The sequence below is a fragment of the Macaca mulatta genome, chromosome 11, assembly GCF_049350105.2.
Source record: "Macaca mulatta isolate MMU2019108-1 chromosome 11, T2T-MMU8v2.0, whole genome shotgun sequence".
NCBI classification, from domain to species: Eukaryota; Metazoa; Chordata; class Mammalia; order Primates; family Cercopithecidae; genus Macaca; species Macaca mulatta.
The window spans coordinates 9268636-9293017 of record NC_133416.1 but is presented as its reverse complement, the minus strand read 5'-3'; the positions used below and the strand labels follow the sequence as shown (position 1 = coordinate 9293017).

Genomic DNA, 24382 nt, shown 5'->3' with positions numbered 1-24382 from the left:
CAACTCACTGTAACCCTAAATTCCTGGGGTCAAGTGATCCTCCCGCCTCAGCCTCCTGAGTAGCTGGGACTACAGGTTTGCTATCCTGCCTAGCTAATTTTTAAATTTTTTGTAAGGACAGAGTCTTGCTGTGTTGTCCAGAGTGGTTTCAAACTCCTGGCCTCAAGCAGCCCTCTCGCCTCAGCCTCTCAAAGCACTGGATTACAGGCATGAGCCGCCGCACCCGGCCCAGTGACTTTTTTGTTGTTATGATCGAGGACGGGTTCCCTGGCTTGGCATTCAAGGCTCATGATCTGGGCGTGATATGCAAGTTTGGGTTTCAGTGTTTCCATTCCCACCATCAGCCTTGCACTCCAGCTTGTTGCCTAAGCCCTGTTCTGAAGCCCAGCCTGAAAACTGCACTTAGAATTTATACCTTCTCATCTCTTCATCTTCTTCACCTGTGTTCTTATCTCCATCTGGGACATCTTCTTCACACTTCTGCCTCTTTAAATCTTCTCCCTCCTTCAAGACTTGAAATACTTCCTTTACATGATCCTCGCTCTGACATCCAAGCTAGAATTAATCTTGCTTCCTTTGAACTCTGATAGTGCTTAATGTTTTTCATCCTTTATACAGCAGTCCTGTGTGTTAGATATTATTATTCCCCCAGTTTTTCATAGTTACTTTGAAAATATTTACTGTAATCATATAGTTTGAATATGTAATATGAGCGGCATTCAAAAGGTCCTGGAGAGTGAAAGGAAGTCCTACTCCCATCACCGCCCTGTGACCACTGTTGCCAGTTTTTGTTTGTTTGTTTGTTTTTCCAAGACAGAGTCTTGCTCTGTCACCAGGCTGGCATGATCTCAGCTCGCTGCAACCTCCACCTCCCGGGTTCAAGCGATTCTCCTGCCTCAACCTCCTGAGTAGCTGGGACTACAGGCGTGCATCACCACACCCAGATAATTTTTGTATTTTTAGTAGAGACGGGGTTTCATCATGTTGGTCAGGATGGTCTGGATATCTTGGCCTCATGATCCACCTGCCTCAGCCTCTCAGTGCTGGGATTACACGCGTGAGCCACTGTGCCCAGCGTATGTGTCTTCTTTTTAAAAACATAGATGTTGGCATAAGATAAACACTGTTCTCCACCAGTTCCCCACTGGTAAGTATTTAGGTTGTTCCCAGCCATTTGGATTAATCAATGCTGAGTTGTACATAATTCTTGCATATTTACGTGAATATGTTCATAGGATGCTTTGCTAGAAATGGAATTGTGGGATCCAGGGTTCTGCGCATTTTAAATGTTGATGGGTGTTGCTGGATTCCCTTCCGTTAGGGCCATACCGTTATCTCACTGTCAACGTATAAGGGTGCCTATTTCTATTTCCTTGCCAACAGTTTATTCTGAGCTGTTTTGTTTAACATCACACACACACACAAATAGCCCCCTTGTTCCAAAAACATGGACATTTTACATTTCTAATTGAAGTGTGCACACACTGATGGAAGCTCTGTGTTGCAGTGATGTGTGCTGCTAGGATTGTGGCTCTGTTTCGAATTTGCTAGCCAGGCTACGACTTTCCAGTCAGGTATTTTTTGCTTTGTTCATGTTGTTGCTGCTGTTAGGCCGGGGTAACCTGTGTGAATTTCCCTCCACTGCCCAGCCAGATTTCCTTTCCGGTGGACGGGCTTAGTGTCTCATCCGGCAGCCCTGTTTCCGAGTGATCTGGACCGAGTGTCTCATCCGGCAGCGCTGTGTCCGGGTGACCTGGGCTGAGTGTCTCATCCAGCAGCCCTGTTTCCGGGTGATCTGGGCCGAGAGTCTCATCCGGCAGCCCTGTTTCCGGGTGATCTGGGCCGAGTGTCTCATCCGGCAGCCCTGTGTCCTGGTGACCTGGGCCGAGTGTCTCATCCAGCAGCCCTGTTTCCGGGTGATCTGGGCCCCATGTCTCATCCGGCAGCCCTGCTTCCGGGGATCTGGGCCGAGTGTCTCATCCGGCAGCCTTGTTCCCTAGTGATCTGGGCCGAGTGTCTCATCCGGCAGCCTTGTTTCCTAGTGATCTGGGCTGAGCGTCTCATCCGGCAGCCCTGTTTCCTGGTGATCTGGGCCGAGTGTCTCATCCGGCAGCCCTGTTTCCTGGTGATCTGGGCCGAGTGTCTCATCTGGCAGCCATGTTTCCTGGTGATCTGGGCCGAGTGTCTCATCTGGCAGCCGTGTTTCCTGGTGATCTGGGCCGAGTGTCTCATCTGGCAGCCCTGTTGCCTGGTGATCTGGGCCGAGCGGCTCCATGAGAAGTTGCACCCATCTTCTCCAGTAGTGCATCTTTTCACAGCAAGCAAAACATTTTCACCACGTTTCTAGCGGAACAGGCACTAGCTCTTTTCTGGGCATCAGGAGACCTGGCTTTGTTCTGGTTCAAGCAACAGCTGGTGAGTTACCACAGACAAGTCGCATCTGGCCCCTGGTCCTTTGCTTTATAAGTAGAATCACAGTCCGAGTGGGCATCACTGCCCTGGTCTCTGCGGTGCTGAGTGTTGTGGGGATGATGGCTAAGTGTCAGGGTGCATTTCCACCACTAGGGGGCTACAGGCCAGCCGAAGACACAGGAGGAAAGCTAACAGCCCCGGGCAGGTACACAGAACCACAGGAGTTTGGAAGGGTGGTTCCAAGCTCCTTGGTGTGATTGATGTGATCACAATAGACATTTTATCTCTAAGTCTTGGGCCATTGGACCAAGAGAAGAGAGAGCTGGTGTTGAGTTGTAGTGAGAGGTGTGTGGTTCGTGTGCCTGCTGAGCCTGGCTTGGACTCCATTCCATTGAGTCCCATTCCATTTTACCTTCTGTTTCCACTTTTTTCATGCTCCTGCTTGTTTCTCCAGAAAAAATTGCAATAAATTCCTTTCAAAAACTTTACAAAAGCCATAGATGCTTATTGAAAATAGTTCAAATGATATGGAAGACAGAAAGAAAGTGTTTTTCTGTTGTGTGTTTGGATGAATGTGTCTTTGGGGTAGTCACTATTAACACTGGGTGTATTTCCTACCAGAACTTTTCCAGTGTACCTACAAATGTATATGTACACTTTGTAAAAAACAAAATAGTACCTGATAAACATTGAGTCCCCCCACTCCCACTCCGCAGTCTACGTGGACATCCTTTCATGGTGATACAATGAGACCCGATCGACTCCTTTTGTTCGCTGGAGTGCTAGGTAATAATAGCTACAGATAACTCACCTTCAGTGGGCATTTACCGTGTGGCAGGGTCTGTGTTCCAGGCAGGCTACATAAGTGGATCTTAAGGCTTTTTACAACAATGCTATGGGTGAACACAGTAATTGTTAACATTTTGCAAATGATAGAATTGCAGTAGAGAGAAGCAAAGCTGCTTGCTTAAACTCATGGCACGATTCCCGAGAGAGAGAGAGAACACTTTTAAAACAATTGTTGTTGTAGTCAGGTGATTTACGATCATTTCAAGAAATAGTGCATTCAGTGAATACATTTCAGGGTCTGGTACAGCCTGAAATTGCACTGGACTAGAGGTAAAGGGAGCGGTCCATTGGCCCTGGGCCCGTAGTGAAAGGAGGGAGGTCCCGGGGAGAGGGGGCATGGAGAGGAGGTGTCTGAACAAGCCTTGCAACATCCATTTCTGCTGAGTCTGGTCCGAGGTCTGGTTCTTGACATACATACTTTTCAGAGATACTTGGTTTTGATTTTTGTCATGGCTCACCTGAGCAGCCATGGTTTCAAACTGCCTGGAGATGTGGTCTGGCAGGCCAGTGCTGTGCCCACCCTTCCCGCTCCTGCGGGAGGGGAGTCATCCTGGACTAGAGGGCTTCGCCTGTAATCAGCTATCTCATACGTGGTTTTGATGCTGGTTTCGCTAGGTCAGGAAATTTCCCATTTGGAAGGAAAACTGGTACTTGTTTTTGGGTTTTGCTGAGGAGCCACAGGGTTTAGAGCAGGGGCTGGAAGTTTGTTGAGACACCGGTGAGTGCACTCAAACATCTTCCATGAAACGTGGAAGTAAAGACAGTGTTCCAGAGAGGTCCCTGGCTTTGGGATATAAATATTTCTGTAACAGAATGGCACTGGATGTCTGCTGTATTTTTTTCTCTGCTATTTTGGCAAGTTTTATTTGGGTGTGTGTCTCCTGTACAGAAGGTATGACATCAGTTTTTGCCACCAAGTATTTACAGCCGTTGGTGCCTCCTACGTGGGTCACTTTTGTGCCGTGGTTTCTTTGGGGAAATTGCTACCCAAAGCACATTCCCCATTTCAAGGTTCTCCTGGTTTCTGAACACCTGTGGCAGTGCCTTCCATGTGGGTGAAGCCAGCCGAGAAACTACCCCTCCCCAGGAGGTGGGGACTGGTGATTACCTGAGTCAGGAGGCCGGGGATGAGCCCTGGACTAGAACTTGTGACCGGCTGCTTTTCCTTCCCCTCCTCTCCCTCCTACTTTTCCACCACCCCCACTTTTAAAAAATTTCTTTTTAAAAATTAAGCAATTATTTTGGTTTCCTTTATTCACTATTCCTTGCTAATCGTATGTAGAGTGAGCCTGGGAAAGTGGAAAGGAAGGTTGTACTTGGCTTCAGATGATCCTAGCAGTCCCGCATTGAGGGGCTTCCGCCAGGCGGCATTGTCAAGTGGCATTGTGGAGGTTCTCCTTTCCGTCCTCAGCGTTAACCAGCAGAGGCAGGTGGTACTTATTCCTGGTTAATATTGGGGAAGTTGAGCTCAAAGTGGCTAAGGGAACTTCCCAAAGTCACATAGGAAGTAGCAGAGTAGAACCAAACACAGATTGTCTCTGAATCAGACAGGTCATCCAATTCCAAAATGGGCTGTTAATTTTTGGAGGTCAAAAAGCTGAACAGACACAGATATTTCTTTCTTCTTCTTCTTCTTCTTCTTCTTCTTCTTCTTCTTCTTCTTCTTCTTCTTCTTCTTTCTTCTTTCTTCTTTCTTCTTTCTTCTTTCTTCTTTCTTCTTTCTTCTTTCTTCTTCTTTCTTCTTTCTTCTTTCTTTCTTCTTCTTCTTTCTTCTTCTTTCTTCTTCTTCTTCTTCTTTCTTCTTTCTTCTTCTTTCTTCTTCCTTCTTCTTTCTTCTTCTTTCTTCTTTCATCTTTCTTCTTCTTTCTTCTTCTTTCTTCTTTCTTCTTTCTTCTTTCTTCTTTCTTCTTCTTCCTTTTTTTTTTTTTTTTTTTTTTTTTTTGAGCTAGGGTTTTGCTATGCTGCCTAGCCTGGTCTAGGCTCAAGCTGTCCTCCTACCTTAGCGTTCTGAGTGCTAGGCTTACAAGTTTGTGTGACCATACCCAACCGAACAGACATTTCTTGAAAGAAGACATACAAATGGCCAAAAAATATGTGAAAAAAATGCTCAGTATCACTTATAATCAGAGAAATGCAAATCAAAACTGCAGTGAGGTATCATGTCACCTGTTAGGATGGGTATTATCAAAAAGACAAACATAACAAGTGCTGGCGAGGATATGGAGACAAGGGAGCTCTTACACACTGTAGGGGAGTGTAAGCTAGAGCAGCTGGCTGGGCGCGGGGCGCACGCTGATATCCCAGCACTTTGGGAGGCCGAGGCACGCAGATCACCTGATGTCAGGAGTTTGAAACCAGCCTGGCCAACATGGTGAAACCCCGTCTCTACTAAAAACACAAAAATTATCTGGGCGCAGTGGATCACACCTGTAATCTCAGCACTGTTGCGTGGCTGAGGTGGGTGGATCACTTGAGGCCAGGAGTTCAAGACCAGCCTGGTCAATGTGGTGAAACCCCACCTCTACTAAAAAATACAAAAATTTGCCGGGTGCAGTGGCGGGCACCCGTAATCCCAGCTACTCGGGAGGCTGAGGCATGAGAACCACTGGAACCCGGGGGGCGGATGCTACAGTGAGCAAGCCGAGATCGCACCACTGCACACCAGCCTGGGTAACAAAGCGACACTTTGTCTCAAAAAAAAAAAAAAAAAAAAAAAAGAATATATAGTTCCAGATAATTGGAGGAAGGTCATTGAACGTTACCAACACGAAGAAATGATAAATGTTTGAGATGGTGGATATGCTAATTACGCTGATCACATACATTACATGTATTATAACATCACTATGGGTACTCCATACATATGTACAGGACACATTTACATGTCAATTAAAAAAGAAAAAGCTGAACTTAGATTGGAATGGCTATGAAGTAGCTAGCTTTTTCATATTTTTGATATAGACCCTAGGCATTTATTTTAAGTAAACTACCCTTGGCTTCAGGAAATGTAGAGTATTTGAATTTTAGCCTTGCATTTTATAATACAGAGAAGTAAAACTGTAGGCTTGCTTTGGATACAGTCACAGGGGTTTGCAGTGATGACTTTTTTATGTAATAAGGGGGAAATGTACCTTAATTAATAGGCATACATGCTCATTTTTCTCCCTCGTACACATTTTTAGTTGTTGTCCAGGCATTGTGATACTTATGTAAACAGTATGTGATATCTTAGATAGGAATCAGAATTTTAAGGTAAGAATACTTAGACTTATATATTTTCAGACTTTCAAACTGGACATTTTACATGTCCATTATATAACAGTAATAAATTTTCAAAAAGACAATACCTGTCTTTAATATGGGTGATGCTCTAGCTTTTTTTTTTTTTTTTTTTTTTTTTTTGAGACAGGGTCTCACTGTCTCCCAGGCTGGAGTGTAGTGGTGTGATCATGGCTCACTGCAGCCTCAGCCTCATGGGTTTGAGAGATCCTCCCACCTGAGCCTCCCAAGTAGCTGGGACCTCAGGTGTACAACACCATGCCCAGCTAATGTTTAAAATTTATTGCAGAGACAGGGCCTCCCTCTGTTGCTCAGGCTGGTCTGGAATTCCTGGGTTCAAGTGATTCTCCTGCTTCATCCTCCCAAAGTGCTGTGATTACAGGCATGTGCCACTGCCTGGCCCCATATAAGTGGGATGATGACTTGAGCCTAGGAGTTCCACACCAGCCTGGGTAACATGGTACAAGACCCTGTCTCTACAAAAACTAAAAAAATTAACTGGGCATGGTGGCACCTGCCTATGGTCCCAGCTACTCCAGGAGGCTGAGGCAGGAGGATAACTTGAGCCCAGGAGTTGAGGCTGCAGTGAGCTCTGATCTTGTCATTGCATTCCAGCCTGGGTGACAGAGTGAAACCTTGTCTCTTAAAAAAAATTACTGGCTACCTGATTATTCATAGGAAAAAAACCTGAACTCTGATCTAAACCTTATACCTCGTACAAAAATTAACTCAAAATGGATCATGGACCAAAATGTAAAATGCAAAATAAACATGAAAAGAGGAGCTAGAGACTGGGAGAAACTATTTGCAAACCACATGTCTGATAAAGGACTCATATTTATAATTTATAAAGAACGATCAAAATTCAGCAGTGAAACCAAACCATCTACTTTGAAAATGAATAAAAGACCAGAAGAGACATTTCAGATAACATATAAGCACATGAAAAGATGTTCAACGTCATCAGCCATCAGAAAAATGCACACTAAAGCCAAGTCACTATACAAGTGTCAGAATGGCTAAAATAAAAAGTAGTAACAAGACCAATGCTGGTGAGGATGCGGGGAAACGGGATCACTTACACTTGGCTGGTGGGAATGGAAGATGGTACAGCCATTCTGAAAAACAGTTTGACAGTTTCTTAAAAAATAAACGTGCAATTGCCGTAGGATGCAGCACTCACATTCATGGGCGGTTATCCCAGAGAAATGAAGACTTATGTTCACACAAAAGCCTCTATGTATCTGTTCATAGCAGCATTATTTATAAAGGCTAGAAACTGGAAACAGCCCAGAGACTGCTCAGCAGGTGAATGGTTAAACAAACTGGTGCACCCAGGCCCCAGATACCACTCTGCAGTAGTTAGTGACATCCTTGTTCATCAGTCTTTCAAACTAGAAACCACCATCATGCTTAATCTCCTTTTTTCCATCCTGGGTCTGAGTGGACTTCATTTTGCATTTCTTTCCAATGCATTTTCCCTCCGTCCTTTCTGGTTGCGCCTCATGCCTCATTTGGACTGTTGTAAGAGCCACCGAATTGTTTCTCTGCCTCATCATGGAATCCTTTCTACACTTCATTCCCTGCATTGCCATTGGAACAATCTTTCCAAAACATGAACAAACTAACTTAAAAGAAATATCCCAGGTAGCCTTCCAAATAAGTACAAGCTTTCTGTTAGAAGTTTGACTTCTTGTCTATTGGGAACCCCAGGACTCTAGAGAGACAGATTTGCTGTCTGCATTTTAAGATCAGGCAGAAATCCCTGGAGGGGCCCATGTGGAACAGTGGCACAAATACTGGTTCTAGAATCAGAAGCCCTCATATCCTGGTTCTAATTCTAGCTGGATGTTCTTGGGAAAGTTTTGGTTTCATAACCTCAGAAACTCCATTTCTTAAGAAATGGAGATGAGGAAGCATACTCAAGGGATCACACAAGGCTGCTGGGAGGAGCGGATGAGGGGCATGGCGAAAATGCTGTGTAATCCGTGAAGCACGTCGTATGTGTGAGAAGTGGAGCTGTGTGGATAGCGGTTCTGGAATCATTGTATGAAAACAATGGAAAGTACATTCGTAGTTCTGCCTGATGATACCACTGAGAGCCTGTGTTGTACATGCCTGCAACATGGGCGAGGCCCGGGTCAGTACAGCTCACAGTTTGGTTCTCATGCAGTTTGAAAGGCCCGAGAGGACCCTTCCCCACTCCAGCTGTAGGAAGGAGGCCGCTGTCTCCTGCCTATATTTGGTGAGATTTTCTCTGGCTCCTTGGGGACAGGAATGCAGGGAGTGGGGGAAGAAAGCCGGCCTGACTGCTCGCTAGTCAGCCTTCCCCCAGGGAGGAGGAGCGGAGGGGTCATTTCATGGTAACTTGCCAAGTCTTTCTTAACCCATCTGCTCTTAGAAATGACCAGCATGACAAGTAAAAGACCCGTTAGAGACAGATGGGCTGTGTGTCCCGTGCGTTTATGGCTTTGTGGCCTCAGAGCTGGCAGGACTCCATAGCTTTCTGGGGAATACTGGGTCAGCCAAGGGGCTGAAAATAGTGAGAGGAAGACAATCCACCCTGGCTGCTCTGGCCTGGGAGTGATCACTGAGGAGAGCGGCATGGAGGGCCCAGCCGTGGAGTCCCCTCTCAAGCACGCCCTCACCGCAGTGGGAATGCTGGTCTCAACCTCCCTAGGCCTCCGTGATTTTCGTCTGTCACATACTCACCTCCAGCAGGGATGTCTATGGTGATGAGATGAGGGAGCATCATAGCACATGTGGCACATAGTAGGCTTGCGGTGAGTGGACACTGGCGTCAGTGGAACAGGAGACTGGGCGCTGCATGTGGACGCACTCACGGGCTCGTGGCATGGGTGGACAGAGGAGAGAGGGACGCTCTGCAGTTCTCCTGTTGGTCTGTCACCCCCGCTGTTGTGAGCAGAATCCATGAGTGTATTTTGTTGCCCCAGTCAACTTGGTAGGCTGATTGCTCAATTTTCTGCTTCCACTTTTGATTTCTTAAGAATGGGAAAAGCGGGGGCCGGGCGCGGGGGCTCAAGCCTGTAATCCCAGCACTTTGGGAGGCCGAGACGGGTGGATCACGAGGTCAGGAGATCGAGACCATCCTGGCTAACACCGTAAAACCCCGTCTCTACTAAAAAATACAAAAAACTAGCCAGGCGAGGTGGTGGGCGCCTGTAGTCCCAGGTACTCAGGAGGCTGAGGCTGGAGAATGGCGTGAACCCAGGAGGCGGAGCTTGCAGTGAGCTGAGATCTGGCCACTGCACTCCAGCCTGGGTGACAGAGCGAGACTCCGTCTCAAAAAAAGAAAAGGGAAAAGGAATACTTCAGTTACTTTTCTGGTTGATGGCATACATTCCTTGATATCACCTTAATGCTTTTTAATTTCTATGTATTTTGGATGCTGGAGGTTGCCTAACATCTGTGTTTTTATGCCTCACCCTCTCGCGTAACTGTTGGCCACACCAAGACCAGAGAGAAGTGACCAGACTGATTGGTAGCAGGGCTAGGACTGGAATTCCGCAGCCTTTTGATGTCCAGCAGGCTCTGTTTTCTGTATTGCACTGCTCTTCTATATTTTGACCCCTGTTAGGACAGTGGATGTGAAGTGTAGCTGGGCGCTTTTGGGGGTGTGCTAGGAGTGTGGCAGATGCCTCAGACTGGCATTTTCCCCTGGTTCTGAATTCTCATTGCTCAGAGGCAGTCCCTAGGCCACTGATTGGGAAGATACAGGAAGTTGTTTTGTATGACAAACTATACCAGGGCATTTTTTTCACCTGGCAATTTATTTGGTTTGGACTGGAATAAATCTCTGATATTGGTTTCTTTGCCAATATTATTAGGGAGTGGAGCCTGACTTGTTAACTTAGCCCGATTCGTAGTGCTTAGAATCTCAGCGAGTGTGTGTTGAACTGAGCGGAAGTGTGAGAGCGTCTTGGACAGTGGTTTGCAAACCTAGCTGCATCTGGGGGGCTGTGAAAAAAGCATGCGTTGCTTACTCCCAACCAGTTGAAATAGAATCTGCAGGAATGGAGCCTGGGCAGCTATAGTGCTGTTAAAATCCCCCAGGTGGTTCTGATATACCGTAAAGGTTGAGATCCACTGATCCACAGTGAATTGGAGTCCTGGATCGTAGACATGCCTTATGCTTTCACCAGCTTAAAATGGCTCTTGTGCTTTAGAACTGTGAAAAAAAGTGTTATGCAAACAAATGTGGAAATAGCCTAAATGCCACATCCTGTTACTGCCTGCCATGAAGTATATTTACCAGTTATTCACTCTGTTGTGACCTCTACCCATTCCACCTTTTCTTCATGGAACAATAATTTGACAGTTGGTTATGCAGAACCAGAGTAAGTCTCGTTTGATTGGCAGGAAATGATTTTGGGTATGAAGTGCTCATTAGGCATTTATTAAACTCTTGTTTGTACCACCGCTGTGCTGGACAGTTTATAAATATTACTTCTTTAAGCAAGGCCTACGGAGTCAGGCTGCCTGGGTTTTGCTAACTAGCTATGTCATTTGGGGCAAGTTTTTAAGCTTATGTAAACTTGACTTTCATCTGTGAAATGGGATGACAAGGGGTCATTATCATCTCACAGGATTGTGCAAATGTGTGTGTAAAGTGCTTAGTTTGGTGCCTAACACATAGAAACTATCAGTGAAGTTATTATTACACCGTCATCATCATATTTAAATGTAAATATTAAGAGCTAATAAATTTGTAAAAGGTAGTATACCCTTACTTCTTGAACCAAAGACTAGTTTTAAGTGATTGAGTTAATTTATCACTTAAATATTGGCCTCTTGAATACCTTGAATTTCAATTGAACGTAGCCAGAAGATTTCATAATTGGACCGTTGCCTCTGGAAGTTGGAACTTTGTTTGTTTGGTTTCACTTCCTACACTAAGCATGTGGCTGTGCGCACCTTTGTGGTGACTTGTGGTACTGGGGAATCAAAGCTTCATTAGCTTCTTTGGAGGAGATGATCTTACGCTATACGAAGCACTCAGACTTTGTTAACTGTGTACCATCCAGACAAGACCAGGTGCTTCCCATGGCAGCCTGTCCTTTTCTTAGCTCTCTCATCAATCTAGCCTGTTCCTTCTATTCCTCTTTACACTAGAACTTTTCTTTGAACAAGGAATGTTGTTTTGTCACTGCTAGGTCCCCAGCAATTAGTAATGCCTAGCACACACTAGGTGCCTCCTGAATGTTAATAGGTGATAATCTAGCAGAACACAAGATAAATCTGCAGGTTGAGATTTAAGCTGTGTGGTATGAACGCTGCATTGGCAAACTTATTAAATCAATTTTGTTAATACAAGTTTAAAATGTCTTAGTAACTGACTTAGTTCAGGAATCATTTACTGAGTGTCTTCTAGGCCAGACATTGGGGACAGAGAGGTAATAATATATGATCCCTGCCTCATGCGCAGGAAGTCTAGTGTGACGTACAGACACGCGCCAACGGCTGCCATAGAATATGGTGAGTATTAAGATAAAGGGGCACCCTGTGTGCCCTTGGAGCATAGGGCAGGGCTTGTGTTCTGGGAACATGCGCTCCATGTGAAAACACAATTTAAATTAATTTTTTTTTTTTTTGAGACAGTCTTGCTCTGTCATCCAGGCTGGAGTACAGTGGTGTGATCTTTGCTCACTGCAACATGCTCCCCCCAGGTTCAAGCGATTCTCGTGTCTCAGCCTCCCGAGTAGCTGGGATTACAGGTGTGAGCCACCAGGCCCGGCTAATTTTTGCATTTTTAGTAGAGATGGAGTTTCACCATGCTGGCTGGGCTGGTCTTGAACTCCTGACATCAGGTGATCCTCCCGCCTTGACCTTCCAAATTCTGGGATTATGGACATATATGTATTCATCCTTTTAAATATCTGTGGGTAGCACTTAACTTTAAATGGGTACTAATTAAACTATTCAATGGCTTTAGTATGGATTGAATGGCTTTGCTCGGGCCTCATTTTTAATTTCCTTCATTAGAGGGGGAAAAAAAAATGCAGGCTGAATATCCCTCATCCAAACTTCTTGGAACCAGAAGTGTCTCAGATTTTTTTACATTTTTGGATTTTTGAATATTTGTATTATACTTGCTAGTTGAGCATCCTGAATTCAAAAATCCAGAGTCTGAGCTGCTCCAATGAACATTTCGTTGAGCATCACGTCGGCACTCAAAAAGTTGTGGATTTCGGAGTTGCTGGTTAGGGAGACTCATCCTTTGTGGGTGCTGGACTGCTGCAGGAGTTCTGGACCAGAGGTTAGGTGACTAGGCTTTGGTTTTTGCTTTGTTACTAAACAGGCTGTTTTCTTCCATAATCTTGGCTTTAGATCCCCCCGGTTATGAAAGAAGGGGATGGGCCATCTGATGTTTAAGGCCTCTGTTAGTTCTGACTTGGAGACACCTGGCTTTAGTTCATCTTCCTTAGGAGTGGACAAAGAACATGGGAATTTTGAAATTGTTAGTCAACATTTACGGGGTCGTTGCAGCCTGGTTTTGGGTAAAGGTCATCTTTAGTGAGCCCAGGGAGAAGCACTGCTTTAACTGTCAGCTGAGAGGGGTAAGCGGTCCTATTAATTTTCCTCTGTGTTAGTGAAAGCATTGTTAAGGGTCACAGCGTTAGTGGAGCTGGCTGGAAAGAGGAGGGGAACTCACTGTTACAGATTATATTGAATGTCTTTTCAGTCACTAAATGCTTTTTATGATAAGTTTTTCAGGATTTCAGTGTTGTATGATTTCTCTGTGTTAAGCACAGGAAATTTAACATCAGCAAAAAAGAATGCTCTTTTTTTTTTGAGATGGAATTTCGCTCTTGTCGCCCAGGCTGGAGCGCAGTGGCGTGATCTCAGCTCACTGCAACCTCGGCCTCCTGAGTTCAAGCGATTCTCCTGCCTCAGCCTCCCGAGTGGCTGGGATTACAGGTGTCCACCAGCATGGCTGGCTAATTTTTGTATTTTTAGTAGAGACAGGGCTTCGCCATAGTGGTCATGCTGTTCTTGAACTTCTGACCTCAGGTGATCCTCCGGCCTCGGCTTCCCAAAGTGCTGGGATTACAGGCGTGAGCCGCCACGCCTGGCCTTGAATGTTCTTTCTATGGGAATCTACAAAAGCCAGCTTTTGAGCCTAGTGGCAGAAAACCTCTTCATTGTTTAGCTGTGCTGTGAGCTTGCAGCGCTTCAAGCCCAGCTGAAAAAGCTGTAGTATTTTCTGTCAGTTGGCTGTCTTGGAGAACTTAATGAGCACTGGGCTGGAGTGATATTGTCAGAGTTCATGAGCTGTTTGAGGCTCTCGAAGCCTAGATACTGGGGTTGCCCGAATACATCAGCTGGACTCACTATTTCTCTGGGGAGTCGGGGGGTGCAAAGTGCTGCAGTCTTAACTCTGCTCTTAATTTTACAGTGCTGTTATTAATGGTAAGAATGATTTCATATGTTTGTATTTTGCTTCGTAATTCACAGAGAATTTTAAAATCCATTATCTGATTTTATTCCCTCAGCAGTTCTGTGAAAAAGAGCAGTTTTCATATCTTCTGTTTTCCCATGATTCTCTTGTGGCTCACAGAAGCTAAGAGCCTTCACCAAGGTCATAGGGTGAATGAGTCACAGAGCTGGGAGTAGAGGCTCAGGCTTCTAGGGATCCTGTTTCTTCCTGGATAGCTCGCTCTCGTGGCGCTCTGCTCAGGTAACTGCGCATGCTTGCTTTGGTCTTTTGTAAATCCCTGCCCCATTTCGGAGGAGGTTCTTGGGAGGTTTCTATTCATTTTGGAGCATTTAAGTATCTTGTCCTCTTTCCCTCCTCCCAGATGCATGGGCATTTCCGCAGGGCCCCAGGCTGGCCCTTGTGCGTGGGGGCGTCTCCTGCCTCCAGGTTGTTTGCATGCCCCCTTCTGAAGGTGCTCTTCCCCGCATGGACCCCCTCGTGCTGCCTCCACACTGCAGGCTGTTCGGTAAATGTTTCTGACTCAGCATCGTTGTTTTCTAGAAATGGGACGGGGTATGGATGCCAAGTTCTTTTCTGTGTGAAGGCTGCGATTGTATCATCTTGCCTTCCCCGTGTGTGTTCCCTGAGGGTGTCGCTGTGCTGTGGTCATCTGTGTTCCCTAGGGTGCCTCCCTTGGAGTCCTGGCCGTAGCCGACATGCAGTCAGTGCTCATGGCCTAAATGAGAGGAAGGCCAACAGAGCCATTAAATCTGGAAAATGACAAGTGAGAGAAAGGAATTTTTATTTAAGACATGTGAAAAAGAAATCTTTTTAGGAAAGTTGACCTGTTTCTCAACTGGAGTTGAATTTCAGCTCAGAAAAGCAGCCCAGAGAGCTTTGGGATTTCAGTTTGTGGCGGATGAATTTAATTTGTTGTATGAATGTATTATCCTTTTGTGGTTTTATTAAACCTTTCTCCCAAATGGAAGCGATTTTTCTATAAAAGTCACACTGCCTTTTTGAGAAGTGTAACACTAATTGTATGGGATGGTCTCCCAAAAAATTACCTGCCAGGAACCAAACGCACTGTCTCAGACTCCCGGCCCCTGGTTTCTGCCTGTGCAGCTGCAGGGCAGAGAGGCACACTGGCGCTGAAATCAAGACACATGTCTGCACCTTCTCTTTCTTTACTGCTGTTTCGTCTCTGAGCTGCCTTCAACGTCTAGGAGCTTGGTGGGTGTAGACACGTTACGGTATGGAGGAGGGATATGGTGTTGCAACAGCCAGGAGACTTCGCTGAAGTCTCTGTTCTCTTCCTGTCACTGCTCGGACTTTGTATAAGTCACATTTGTAGGGCTGTGCACAGTGGCTCACACCTGTAATCCCAGCACTTTGGGAGGCCGACCTGGTAGGATCTCTTGAGCCCAGAGTTCAGAACCAGTCTCTGGGCAACATGGTGAAACCCCATCCCTACAAAAAATGAAAATTAAAAAATTAGCCAGGTGTGGTGGCTCATGCCTGTAATCCCAGCTACTGGAGAGACTGAGATGCAAGAATCACTTGAGCCCGGGAGGTCGAGGCTGCAGTGAACCATCATCACGCCACTGCACTCCAGCCTGGTCAGAGCAAGACCCTGTTTCAAAACAAACAAACAAAGAGAAACCCATTTGTAATAGTGACAGTAGTTAACTTTTGAAAGTTTGGAGAAAAGTTCCTAAATAACCTGTGACCATGGACAACTTACTTAGCCTTTCTAGGCCTCAGTTTCCTCACTGATGAAAAATGAGAGAATATGGTACTGATCTTACAGGATTTCAACAAGAACTAAACGAGATAAAACTCAGAGCCTGGCACCTCGTGAGTGCACACTCAATGTTATTCTTTCAACATTTTAGAGGAAAAAGAATGCTAATGGGTCATTATGGCTAAACATAGTCTATCACTGGCGTTACTCGTGGTATTGGAAGGAACTTGAATTCCATATAGATGGTGTGATGGAGAAAGTATTTTGGGCATTGGCAGTATTTATTCAAAGAACAAAGGACGTGTCTGTCCTGTGTGGAGAGCCGTTTCCGCTTGTTTCTTTAAACGCTATGGGAAAAGCAGTCGGCCCTGTGCTCTCTGCCCGACAGCTTCAGTCTCCGCGTATTGATTTGGCCAATTGTCGCTCGCTGTCATCATGGCAGCAGCAGTTGAAGGGACAGCTTGTCTTGATTTGCATTTTTGGGTGTTTGTGCTATTTATAGACAATTAAGAAAAGATATGGAAGCCTGTTTATGGCAAGCTGGCAAATTCAGCAAAACGTGGAAAAATCTGTTAGCACAGTTTGCACGTGTGCGGGCACAGAGCAGCTAAAGAAACACACACGTTTTCCTGTATTTTAAAAACTCTCTGGAAAAAAAAAAAAAAAAGACATTAAACCATTGCCCAGATGGCTTACAGAGCTTTTTCCTTGAAGTACATGAGCGTGGCTGTCAGACATCTGAAACCCGAAGCCAGCTTAAAACATCACCATCATTTTGATGCTTCCCCCTACCCGCCCTTTTTTTCCATTTGTAAGGGACAAGAAAGGAAAGTATCAGCTTACAAAGCCTTTTGTTACAATTAATCTTTCATGTTCTTTCTTTTGGTATCTTATTCTCTGTTTACATTGTATTTTTATTTTTTATTTTTTGAGACAGAGTCTTGCTCTGTCACCCAGGCTGGAGTGCAGTGGTGCAATCTCGGCCCAGGCTGGAGTGCAGCCGTGCGATCTCGGCTCACTACAACCTCTGCCTCCCAGGTGCAAGTGATTCTTGTGCCTCAGCTTCCTGAGTAACTGGGATTACAGGCGTGTGCCACCATGCCCAGGTAATTTTTGTGTTTCTAGTAGAGACAGGGTTTCGCTGTGTTGGTGAGGCTGATCTTGGAACTCAGGTGATCTGCCTGCCTCAGCCTCCCAAAGAGCTGAGATTACAAGTGTGAGCCACTGCGCCCGGCCGCTGTTTCCATTTTGTAACGCTAGCATCACCCCAGTGTAGGGTGGCTAGGGGTATTGTTCTTTCCTGTTTCCTGGTGTATTTCCTCTACAGCACTGATCACTCTTGAACATGCTTTTTGGTTGTCTGTCTCCACCTACAAAAATATATTTTCCCTGTTATATCTGAGATCTATCTATCTATCTATCTATCTATATCTATATCTATACCTATATCTATATCTATATATATCTCCCTGGTGATATACCAGTGCCTGGCACGTAGATAGTCAATATTTGTTGAATGAATGAATGAATGAATGAATGGGCTGAAAGAACCTTATTCTTCTTTCTTCTGTCACTTCACGCCAAATGCTTTTGAAAAATGCTGTGTGAACAGGGATCATGAGCAGGAGAGGTTACACACATTGCTGTGGGGTAGCCCATCATCCTCAGATACTTGTCTGGAAGGAGGTGGAGTACTTGAGTAGAAATGATACAAGATAACTTCTTCAGGAAATCAGCCGCGTGTCACAGCTTTTGACATAGGCGTGTGATGTTTGCGTGTGTGTGTATGAAGAGCTGTCGTGGCCTAGAATCACGGGCCTTTAGATCCCTTGTACAGATAGAAAAGTAAAGGCCGAGGCCCGGGAGCACTGCAGGCCACCGAGGTAGAGTCCCTGTCTGCCCTTCTCAGTGCCCGGTCACTTCTCACTGCAGTCCCCTCTTTACTGCTAAAGCCACCTTCCCTGACTCTGAATGTGTAACCACGAGGGAGAAAATGTACTCCAGGCTCACAGTTTGTGGAGGAAAAGCCCAGCAGCTGAAAATCATGTTCACAAAGTTTGTACCTAGAAAAAGTGTCCATTTCTATAGTGTCTTTAAATTCCCTGTTTCTCATACATTTTATAAACAAGACAGTAGTAGGAGATTTGGGAACAGCAACTTTAGAACAAGGGGGAAAAAATCAAACCTAGAGCCTTCTAGTTTCTGTTTTCTTCTCAGTTTAGGGCTGAGGCACTTTAGCTTCCTGTCTAAGGGACTACTCAAATCTGATTTGAAGCCATTATGGGCTGGTAATTATCCATAATTTTAGGAAGACAGATGCAGCACCAACTCTGTTCTCTAATAGCAGGCTTATTAATTTTAAATTTGCGTGGCAGAAGAAGCAGATGGGGAGGTGGGATAAGCGTTCAGATGCTTGGTCATTGATAGCTTTTTACTTCCATGTATCACGTGGGGATGTGGGACCCGGGAAGCCCGCTGACAACTGCTGATTATCTGTCCCCTAACCAGCTGGGTTCTTTTTCAGAAAGAACCCAGAAAGAGCTCAGAAACACTACTCCTACTGCAGCCAGGGAAGACAGGTTGTTGACTGGTTAGAAATCATGGTAGGTTATTTTCTCCACTCGCAGTTCGCAGTTCGCAGTTCAAAAGCGGAACTATCAAAAAGTTATCTTCTCTATTGTATTTCAAATCTGGGTGTTTAAAAAATCGTGTAAGCAAATTAAGCACTTCTTTAATGGTAGTTGTGTGTGTTCTAGATGCGAATGAGAGGTGCATTCCCTTGTAAAATCCCTGGGACTTTATAGGAAGATGTGAGCCTTAGAACAGAAGTTGGTTTTCTAGATGATCATGTGGACATGATGCTGAGCACCAGACAAAGACGTTGATTAAAGCGATTTAAAAAAATTTTGTCTGAGTTCAGATTTTACATCAATATTTAGAAAATCAGCAAAAGAACTTGGAGGAATGTTCTCAGGCATCCAGTTCAGCCCCCTGCCCACATTGTCATAAAATCCGAGTGTGCGTACAGGGAGGCGAATTCCTTTCTGTTCTCATCACAGGTCCTTCCCTGGCTCTGCACCTGCCTGTCATGTGCATCCGTGTGAAGAGACCACCAAACAGACTTTGTGTCAGCAGTAAAGCTTTTAAATCACCTGGGTGCAGGCAGGCTGAGTCCGAAAAGAGAGTCAGCGAAGGGAGATAAGGGTGGGGCCGTTTTATAGGATTTGGGTAGGTAAAGGAAAATTACAGTCAAAGGGGGGTTGTTCTCTGGCGGGTAGGAGTGGGGGGGGTCACAGTGTGCTCAGTGGGGAAGGTTTTTGAGCCAGGATGACCCAGGGAAAGGAATTTCACAAGATAATATCATCGCTTAAGGCAAGGACTGGCCATTTTCACTTCTTTTGTGGTGGAATGTCATCAGTTAAGGTGGGGCAGGGCATTTGCACTTCTTTTGTGATTCTTCAGTTACTTCAGACCATCTGGGCATATACGTGCAAGTCACAGGGGATGTGATGGCTTGGCTTGGACTCAGAGGCCCACATTGCCCTCTTCCCTACCTTCCCTACCTTTTCCCTCCTGTGCGGTTCTCTCACAAAGTGAATGGCCTCAGCCACAGCTTCTCTGCAGCTGCATCAGACTGTGGCGAGAGGAGTGGTGGCTGCTGCAGGGCCTGCTGTCCCCATGGAGGCCAGTCTTGCTTGCCGCTGCAGCCTGGGGATCATTTTGCACTGAAAGTATGTAATTCTACAGAACGAGAGCCAACATGCTGGTGATGGAGGCGTCTTTATCACAGTGCTCTGCATATTTTAATCTTGGGTAGAAAGGATGGAAAAGTATGTGATACCTGTGGTTTGATGTCAGAAGGACGTTGTGAACTTGACGTGGACTGCGGATGTTAAGGTACAACCGGCCCCCCTGGCCTCACTAAATGAGACTTCCCCATCTCCCTGCCAGGAACGCACAGGCGTGTGGCCACATCTTATTCCCCATCTCCCTGCCAGGCATGCACAGGCGTGTGGCCACATCCTATGTGTTATCCTTCTCTAGAGTGCGCCTTGTCATGATGCTTACAGTTACATGGTGATATTGTTCCTCATAGAGTAGGTCCCAAACCGCATTCAACACAGAAATGTACTCTTGCTATTATACACTGAAAGCGCTTTCATATACCAAGTGGGAGAGCAGTCCTGAAATCTGGGCTGGAATCGCAGAAGGAAGGCATTGGAAAGCAACAGGTTCCCTAGTCCAAAGCTGGTTTTTGATGAGCCTGGAAACACGACCAAGAGAAGTGAATTTGCCTAAGGCCCTGACAGTGTCTCACGGTAGCATCTGAACCTAGCAGTTTCTTGACCTGTTTCTTTAAATGATTAGTCATGCTTCCCCTGATTCCTATGTAAACATATTCCTCATTCATTCTTTCATTTCAGTGAATTATTGCAGTGCTACCACGTAACAGTATTTGAGTCAAAATGTGGCAGTGTTTATCCCTCTCCAAGGTTTTTAGTTGCACAGTTTTTCAAAGTTGTACTTACAGTTTCTTGTTGGTTGCAAGGTGTCCTTTCAGAAGCCAATTGTGTGGTGTATTTACGTTGATTGTTGGAGGTAGTTTGGTTAGAACCTACTGCGAGGGGCTGGCGTGGGCCTGGGGGACAGTGACAGCTGCCTGCTTCGTGGGCAGAGATGGAGTAATTGCTTCCTGGGAAGTACCATCCTCCTGGCCACACTCTCCAGCCCATTTCGTTTGTGTTGGTTTCCTCGCATCTGAACGTTTCTGGCTTCATGTGAGTCTCATTTATTTTAGCATAGGACTTCAGGCTGTGGGGAAGAATGGCCATTTTAGCACAGAGATACACAAAGGAACAACTGGCTAAATGTGAGTGAAGACATTCTTAGGGGGGGTTTCATTTCTTTTATTCTGTAACAGGCAGTCTGGGAAGCATTCTGGACATGTGGCCTGCGCTGTCACAGTTCCTCCTTGCAGGATTGCAGATGTTTGGAGATTGTAGTGATAACTGTTATCATTCAGAATGTCATCCTCGCAGGCTCTAATAAGTCAGGATTTATTCAGTGTTAATTTGTTAAAGACAACAGTATTTCTAGCCAAATCCATGTGAGCTGTTTCTCCTTGGAGAGTTGCTGGGGGTATTCCCATGGCTTAGTCTTAGGGCAGCACACGTGTTTGAATACTGCTGAAGCTGTGGGGACCCAAAGCGCACCGGAGTGCTTTTGCCATATGTGGTGTTAGTCACTGATACATGTCTCAGTCAGACCTGATGGATTCTTGACCCCTTCCTTTTTCACTTTTTTACTTTTTATTTTTAATTTTTGTTTTTTAAGAGCACAACCCCTCAGGTGGCCACCGTGAATCTCTGGTGTTTTCTTGGTTGCAGCCTATTTGCCGTCTCTGGTTCAAACATATTCGGAGCCTGCTGATGCTTCCCTCGGTTGTTCTTCTGCTGTGTGACCTCCGCGCTGCAGGGTTCAAGACTGTCAGAGCTGGGAGCCACCTTCACAACTACCAGGGTTTCCAGAACCTCCTTTATCTAGCCCTGGGGATGGAAGAGATGTCATCAGAGGCGGAGGCGTACTAGGTTTACGTGCCATTGGTAACGAATGAGGAGGTTTTCTGTTATATAAGGGGAGCTTCTTACAACGTGTTTTACTAGGGCAAAGAAGTTTTTGAGGTTTGCTTTCTCTGGAAAGACAATTTGTGATCCTGCCCTTGCTTTCAACAAAAATATAATTTGCATACCAGTGCGTGTTGTATTACTGAGCACTGGCTGACAAATGGTTCTTAACTCGTCATTCACTCAGCCACTGTTTCTTGAATGGCATACGTGTGCCAGCTGTAGTAGGAACTTACTAGGCTCTAGGACTAACCCTTATGAAACGGGGGTTCCGGGGGAAGCAAATGCATATAACTATAAAAGTTTGTGAGGATATCAGTGGGGGTGCCTATAGGTGCAAAACTTAGTTCATTCCTTGTCCCATCTAGGAGGTTTTGTGTCTTAGCAGCGGGTTCCATAGCAACGCATCCCTCTGTCAAAATATTCATCATATTATTTTGAAATTCTCTGCTTAGGTATGTATTTTTCCCACTAAGTTTAGAACTGGTTAAGGACAGGCTATGGGGTATGTATTACATATATACACACACACACATATATTTATATATATACACGTTATCATTGTCAATATGCAATATATATTTATATATATACACACACATATATATTTCTCTCTCTATATACACACACCACACACACGTATATACACATATATATGAAACACACACACACACACACACACACTCACACACACTTCTACTGCCAAGCACAGAAAGACAAAACTAGGCAAGGATTCTTTTACTGTTCATGAAAAAATAGATGTGTTTAGTTGAGAACATCCTTCAGTTGCCAGGGGAAAGACAGGATGGATTCACAAAAGGAGATAGTGGTTTTTTTGTTTTTTGTTTTTTTTCTTTAACTCTTGAATTCGAAATATTCCAGAATTTTGGAAAAGTTGCAAAAATAGTAGAGAGAATTCCCGTATGCTCTTCCCTCAGATTCCCCAAACATTTCACCCCATTTGTATTTTCTCTTTCTCTCTCTGTGGATATAATTTTTTTTTTCTGAAATGTTTGAGAGTGGAAGGTAGAATGCAGGGTAGGGTGAAAGGCAGAAGGAGAGAGGTGGGTTGGGAGGCTTTTTTTTTTTTTTAACCTTCTGAGATGGAGTTTCGCTCTTATCTCCCAGGCTGGAGTGCAATGGCACGATCTCGGCTCACTGTAATCTCTGCCTTCTGAGTTCAAGTGATTCTCCTGCTTCAGCCTCCCAAATAGCTGGGATTACAGGTGCCCACCACCATGCTCGGCTAATTTTTTGTATTTTTAGTAGAGGGGTTTCACCATGTTGGCCAGGCTGGTCTTGAACTCCTGACCTCTGATGATCCACCTGCCTTGGCCTACCAAAGTGCTGGGATTACAGGCGTGAGGCACTGTGCCTGGCGATTGGGAGGCTTTTGCAGTTACCCAGAGCGGTATGATGAGGGCTGGACCTGGTTGGAAATGATGAGGAAGGTGAGAATTGGTTAGGTCTGGCATATGTTTTGAAAGGAGAGTTTAAATGGGTTGGATGACAAGAGAGAGAAAAAGAAGTTTTAAGGATGATGTCAAGGATTTTAGTCTGAGTAACTGGAAGACTAGAGATGCTGTTATTGGGATTGGGAAGACTGGGAGGAGTGGGTTATAGCAGGGGGAATCAAAAGTGCGTTTTGGGCATGCTAAATTTGAGGTCCAAAAAGAGATGTCAAGAAGTGTTGGCCGGGCACGGTGACTCACGCCTGTAATTCCAGCACTTTGGGAGGCCGAGGCGGGCAGATCACCTGAGGTCAAGAGTTCGAGACCAGACTGATAATTATTAAAATCAATCATTGATGTTTAATAATTTATAATATTATTGCTTCTAATACCGCTGGGGGTGTACACCTACCTGTGATGTCATTCCTAATATCCAGGGACAGAGAGCATGATATTAGTTTTAATATCGCAGTAGGTGTACACTCACCCTGTGACACTGATCCTGATATCCAGGGGGGTAGAGTATGACATGACTCCCAACATAGCAATGAACGGACAGCCACCCGGTCATATTGCTCCTAATATTCACAGAAGTGTACGATATTACTCCCAATATCGCAGGGAGGGTACAGCTCTTCTGTGATATTGTTCCTAGTATCCAGAGGGGGAGAGGAGGATAATAATTACAGTATCGCAGGCTGTGTTCACTCGCCATGAGATATTGTTATTAATATCCTGGAAGGGAGAGGATGATATGACTCCCCATAGAGCAGGAGGCGTACACCGAGCCTGGGATATTGTTCCTAATATCTCAAGGTCGAGAGGTTGATATTACTCCCAGTATCGCAGACACTGTACACCCCCGTGTGATACTCTTCCTGATATCCGGAAGGGGAGAAGATGGTATTAATCCCCATATCGCAGGAGGTGAACACCCACTCTGTGATAGCTTTCCGAATTTGCAGGGGGGGAGAGGATAATATTATTCCCAATATTTCAGAAGATGTACACGCCCCCCCCCCGTGATATTGTCCTTAATATTCCAAGGCACAGAAGACGATGTTACTCCCAATATCGCAGAAAGTGTACACCCCCCAGTGATGTTGTTCCCATGATCCAGGAGGGAAGAGGATGATATGACTTTCAACCCCTGCACCCTGCAATGCTCTCACCCTGCAACACCGACACCAACTCAAGCTGACATGGGACCAGAGGCGCTGGCTGGGGTTGTTGATGGCTTCTCTTTTCTCCCTTGCCAGACTCAGTAGAGGAAGCTGAGACCGAGCAGCCGCAGGAACGAGGTGGGTTTTGCCCGTGGCTCAGGCTTCCTCTGGTTATGAGCTTGGCCTTGGGGTAATGCCGGGGGAGGTGACAGAGCTGAGTACGGTGGGCATTGGATCCGGCTGTCACCCTTCTGTGGTGTGGGCTGGGGGGACGTCGCCTGAAGTGGGCCTGAACCTCCCATCTACCCTGGCACTGGAGGCTGTGGGGTCCCACACTTCTTACAGTGAACATGCTGGCCCCCGCCTGGTCCCCGACAGAGGCGGGGCATCCTTTCCACTGCTGGGACCCACGTGTAGCTGTG

General features: G+C 45.6%; 1 pseudogene across 13 annotated transcripts in view; it reads left to right on the top strand.

The window, feature by feature from the left end:
- Positions 1-24382, top strand: part of LOC106995529 (SH3 domain and tetratricopeptide repeat-containing protein 1 pseudogene) — a 52942-nt pseudogene that overhangs the window by 16127 nt on the left and 12433 nt on the right. For 5 of the 13 annotated variants that reach the window (XR_013400864.1, XR_013400855.1, XR_013400866.1 and 2 more), the window contains exon 2: positions 24057-24098. The exons of 4 other annotated variants lie outside the window; for them this stretch is intronic. The product of XR_013400864.1 is annotated as an SH3 domain and tetratricopeptide repeat-containing protein 1 pseudogene, transcript variant X9 (transcript). Of the gene's footprint in view, positions 1-1888; positions 2416-21109; positions 21326-24056; positions 24099-24382 lie in introns of those variants that run through there. 4 more of the 13 variants (XR_013400860.1, XR_013400862.1, XR_013400867.1 and 1 more) reach the window with 2 other exon arrangements.